This window comes from Emydura macquarii, unplaced genomic scaffold (genome assembly GCF_026122565.2).
Source record: "Emydura macquarii macquarii isolate MOO-44397 ecotype Brisbane River unplaced genomic scaffold, CSIRO-AGI_Emac_v2 contig_18, whole genome shotgun sequence".
Lineage (NCBI taxonomy): Eukaryota > Metazoa > Chordata > Testudines > Chelidae > Emydura > Emydura macquarii.
In genome coordinates this window covers 11,116,871-11,122,512 of record NW_027130155.1, presented here as the reverse complement: position 1 = coordinate 11,122,512, position 5,642 = coordinate 11,116,871, and the positions used below count along the sequence as shown (strand labels likewise).

At 39.5% G+C, this 5,642-nt stretch overlaps 1 long non-coding RNA gene across 1 annotated transcript; it reads right to left on the bottom strand.

Annotated features, from left to right (window-relative positions):
- Nucleotides 1-523: 523 nt before the first annotated feature.
- On the bottom strand, nucleotides 524-5,424 carry LOC137148853 (uncharacterized). Its single transcript, XR_010918602.1, has 3 exons — nucleotides 5,242-5,424; nucleotides 3,661-3,716; nucleotides 524-650 (listed from the first exon to the last, which is right to left on the bottom strand). It is a non-coding gene; the product is annotated as an uncharacterized lncRNA (long non-coding RNA).
- Nucleotides 5,425-5,642: the final 218 nt, after the last annotated feature.

Below are 5,642 nucleotides of genomic sequence, written 5' to 3'. Positions count from 1 at the left end.
GCCTTGCACTTTTAGAAGCTGCTTTCCTCCTATTTTTATGTTAAAACGGATTATGTAGGTTCTAGAAATAACCTCCAATATGCAGCCTTCTGAGCTAAGCATGTACAATGAAAATGCTACAGAAATGTTAAATCAAGGAATGCCTACAAATTTATAGGATTTCATTAAGAAATTTTGGCACTGTGACTTATCTAACATATTCCATTCTACTGCTTTAGCTCTGGGGCCTGTACTGTACTATAAATTTGGGACCAAGAAAAACCAGAAAATAGCTGACCTAATTTTACTGCAAAAGTTCAAAAATCTCTGACTGGCATTGATGTTACACCTGTTGGAAAATGCAGCAGAACAGCAGCTTCTTTTACATTCCTTATTATAATAGCGAATTCCTATGTGGAATAACCAGGAGCGAGAACCTTGTACTGTGGCAGTGTCTGCATGTGAACGTTTCTTTTAAAGTCCGATGTTTGTATACCAAATCACCTCGTTTATATTTTTCCATACACATGGAACAAACAGATAGTTTCAGTTTGAGCAACTGTTGTCTTTTATTAAGAATAAAAGTGGTCTTCATGAAACCACAGTGTGCATCTCTTCTGACAGGTCACAAAATGGCAGTTGTCTCAGAGCAGAGAGGATGGAGGTCTCTCCTTTTAAAGAAGCAGTGCACATGAAACAAGTCATAGCAGGCAAAACAAAATGTACGAATAAAGATTACTTGATTATGATTCCCGTATTTCCTTACTCCCTGTGTTGGCATGCCAAGCAGCTCAAGGATTTGGCCCAAAATAAAGCTTTCCTGTGTTTATGCACAGTAGTATTTGTTTATGGTAAGCTATTTCTTATTTATGTTGAACTTTCTTTTGCTCTGAGGATGATTCAGAACTTCCCTTATGTTAGAATCAAATATTTATCTGCATTGGAAGCTCCTCCACACACATGCTTATTCTAAATGAGGAAGTAGCACATATACATGGCAACATGGTTTGTTTCATTAACACTTTCATTTGCCATAGAGTAGCATGGTCTCATGTCAGTGTCTAGTCCTAGAAGCTAGAAAAAGCGTTTTCCTCCCATCTCTGATACTGACCTTCCTCTGTGGCCAGAGATAAGTCATTTAACTTTTGTGCCTCAGTCTTCTCCTCTAGGTAACAAAGTTACCTCACAGGGGTGTTGAGGATCACTTTATGTCTTAAAGCACTCTGAAGAAAAGATGTACTCTCTAAGCAGCTGTACTATAAATAAAGCATTCTTCTATATAATATGCAGTCCTAAAAATGAGACAATGGAGGAGTGATTCAAGTTAAGCCTGCCATGTGAACAAAGCTTGGAACACTGATCTTTTCTGACTGCAAATCTTTGGTCAGAGCAATATTATTTACTTTCACAGGCCTGTCTGTAAGTATGACATGAAAAACTCTAGCTTTGAATGTATAGTCTTTGTTTTCCTCCTGGTTTTGTGATGATAGAGATTTGCACTTATTACTGAAGAGGAGTATTTATAGCTCTCAGACTGACGTGACCATTAATTGCAATGTGAGCTTTGACTGCTTTCCCACCTTCTTAATGTAACAGCATAATAAGTAAGTGCCTTTCCAGTCTGGAGTAGAAAAGGTACTTTAGTTTTTTTAATCGTGCAGTGAAATGCACATAGTGCTATTTAACAGAGTGTAGTCTTGCACTCCAGTGACAGATGTATTGCTCACTGAGAAAATAAGGAACATTACAGGAAAGGATGAGTAATTTTTCTTGCATTATCTCTTCATTGTCATTTGTTTATAAATAGAACTGCAAATTCTATGTCTGGGTGGTGGTTGACTGTTAGCTGGAAACCATTTTTAAATCCAAATATCTCAAGATCAATCAAGATACCATGTCCCTGTATTGTAAGCCAAAAGTGAGCTCCTGAGAGAGTCTGCTACTTCTGCTCCAATTAATGGAACAGTCCACACAAATCAAAGCATCTGTAAAGGTATCTTAACCTGTGGGAGAATGGAGTGGTTCAAGTAATTGATAAGGGGCTAGAAAACTTTTACATCTGGCTTAAAGCAAGGCAATGGACAGGTTCTCTTAGGGCAGCTGGTGAAAACTGCCTGAGACCTAATCACCATCCTGCGTGACTGACAGGTTCCTTTGCGACTATGGCAATTCTTCATCTAAAAATAGAGTAAGCTGAAGACAGAAGTAGTTAAATATCCAGTTGGGGTACTCATTCTAGGTGCCCTTTCCAAAGTATAAGCAGAAGAAGGAAACACTTCAAGAGGGAGAACTGGGGAGTTAAAGAAGCACCATACAGAAATAGCTCAGGCCCGGATTCCCAGCAAAGATTGGCTCTTCATGTATATCTTCTCTTCCCATGCAGAGGCACAGAAGGCATGGCCCATTCTCCATTGTCCCATATCTTATGGAGAACCCTCCATTTAGCTAGGAATCTATAGCTGGAAAAAAGCACCTACTAAGGGATGGGCTGGCAGGAGACAATGCAGATGGCTTTGGATCCTAGAGAGAAAGAGCAACCAGGGAAAACTGAATGACTGAAACAGATAAATATTTGTAGCAAATGTTTAGCACATGACAACAGCTACATGGAAATTTGAGGAGTGGACAACAGGCCACCACTTTGACACATTCAATGCATGACAGGCATTTTAGTATTTTAACCTCACATTTCAAACTGTTTATTTATTAAAGACTATTTGACATGCCAGAGAGAAGCAGGATGGTTTTGTGTGTGTGTTTTTTTTAAATAAAGACACTGGACAGGGACTCAAGAGATCTAGAGACAATTTCTGGCTCTGCTACAGACTTCCTTTGTGACCTTGGGCAATTCACTTAGTGTGGGATTTTCAAAAGCGACTGAGGTGGCCAGCTCCCATTGAAATTTAATGGGATTTGCATGCTTACTTCTGTTAGGTTCCTTTTGAAAATCCCAGCCCTCAGTTCTCTGCCTCAGTTCTCCACAGGTAAAATGGGGAGACATTTCCTTTGTCTTTCCTGTCTACATAGATTGTAAGATCTTCAAGGCCAGGATACTCTTTTACTAGTTAAATGTACAGTGCCTAACACAATGGTGCTCTGTCTCAGCTGGGGCCTCGAAGGTATTGCAATACATTTTTTTTTAAAGGCATATGCTTTTTTGTCATGAAAATGTTAGCTTTTAATCAAAGGTTGGTGTTATCTTATTTCTTTGTCACCACATTCCCTTTACAAATGGACCACATTCTAATTCCTAGTGAAGAGCTGTCTACATAACAGAACCATGGAGCCACAACTGGCACTAAATGGTTACCCTTCTCTATTCTCTCACCAGAGAGGCCCTAATTGACTGGGTGATATCTTTTAGATTAGGCTTGCAACATATTGGTGGCAATAGAGAAAATCTGCATAGCTCATGCATTAATCATTCCATGGATAAAATAGAGGGATTCATATTTGTTCATCTGGTACCTTTGCAAAGCTCCAAATTTATTCCCCTTTTTAAGTTCAAGTTTAACAGCCACAAGCTTTATTAATGGGCTGCATTCTCATCTCAATTAATGAAAAACAGAAGCTATTTAATGGTGCAGAATCATGTAAAACAACAAATGTGTTTTTTCTTAAGTCTTGTCCCATACGTAGGACTTATGAAGGTCTCTTGGTAACAGGTGACAGGCTACATACCTTTCTTCAGCTTCCTGCATTTATTTTCTGCTGTCAAGTATTCATAGTAACAGCTTCTGAAGTGAGATAAAATAAAGAGAAAAACTAGTCACAGCCACAAGCTTGATGTTTCTGCCTTCTGGTTTCTTGAATTCCTTTAGAATTTCACATGAAAAACAGAAAATATCTTGTCTAGGCAACATTTTGCTATTAATCATTCATTAGAAACTCTTCACTGAATGTTCTATACACCATATTATAAAAATGTATTGCCAAAGATAGAAAAGTAAGCAAACAAAAGCAAATATAGATTATGGCTTGATTTTTCCTAGTTATGTGTTCTCCGATATTAAGACCAGTCATGCAGGTATCTATCAGTATATAGTATTGTATGAAATACCGTAAAATGCATAAACAAGCAACTGGCTAGTAGTAGAGACTGAGAGGACAATATACTTAAGATAAAGGGCTACATGTTGTTATCTATATAGTTTGCTGTGGTTTAGCTACTCAACTGTAGCCTTAAGCATATGTTTCTATGGCTACAATTCTGTAATATAGCTAAGGGTGCTGTAGGAGTACAAGCCATGAAAATGCATATATACCATTTAACAAAACCTTAAGCTTCAGGGTTGGGGGGCTGGGTTATCTTTAGGGAACTATTCATGCATTTTCAATAGCATCCTTCAGAAAGTAACTTCTTGTGTTCTTTCACACTATAGAAGGCACCCCATTACAGCAGGATTATTTCCCCTAGACTATCCCAAGCCACCTTTTTTCTAAGACAGAAGCGGTCATTTTTCTTACTAGAGTAATTCCCTGTTTGTTACATAACCCCCTACTTTTCAAGGGGCATGCACGAAAATTTGTTAGCCTCTTTCTAGACATAATGATGATTCAATGAGGAACTGGAGTGAAGCTTTTCTTAGGAGAATTTTGAACAATAGGAACATGATTGGGGAGTAAGATCTGATAGAGAATAACTTCAGCCAGTCTGTAAATTGTTAACACAGAGCAAAATCAAGCTATGAGCAGGCAGAGGGCAACGGGGCAATGAGCAGATGAATAGCAGCATAAAGGCAAGGTTTATAGAGGGAGCAGCTGGCCAGGAAAGTAGAAAAATTAATGCCAGTCTGTCCACATATGTGCAGGGCAGCTGTTACATCACTTATGACATTTTACTATATATGGCATTTTGGAGTAGTGCAGTACTGTGTTGTTAGCATTAGACTGGAGTCAGCTTAGTTCCAATCTAATGCTATGTCTTGGATATGTAGCAATAAAAATAAAGGGTAGGCACTTTGGGTCTCTGTGTTAATGCCAGTTACAGGATCCCACTCAGGCTATCAGCCCTAACTAGAAGTGGTGTACCTCTCCTTTCTCCAAAGGAACTGAATTTGAACTGTTTTTAAAAATAGGATAGGTTTGGTTAAGATAAGAAGTTCTCTCGCTCTTCTTTGAGATGCTCCCAGAGGCCTTGGTCTCCCTTGTAACACACACCCCTCCATCCACTTCATGGCCCCTCCCCTCATCAGCTGTTTTCTCTTCATCCCCATCTGGGCCTTCAGCTATCTGACTGGTCCCTTTGAATCTGGGATTTACCTTAGTAGGAGGCATTTTGAAGACTCACTTTGTTTGCATCCCATAATATAAGATGTCAGTGGGGGCCATAACAAATCCTGTATTACACAGGAACTGAAAACTAAAACATCAATGCACCCTGCAGAGGTAGTAGTAACCTATTTCAAAGATGGGAGGTGTTACAAAAGGCTCAGGAAGCTCCCAAGCTAGTGCAGATATGAGAATATTGTCTAGGGCCATGAAAGTTAGCAGGCAGGTGAAAACCACCAGAAGTAGGGAAAGGAGGGAGTCATAGGGTGGCTGGCTCCTATAAATGAAGCAGGTCCAGTACCTGTGGGCTAGATCAGGTGCTCCCTGTTGACCCAATTAAAGGAGCAGAGTCAGAGCAGACTCACTGAGTTAGATCTGGTGGAGAGGGTGCT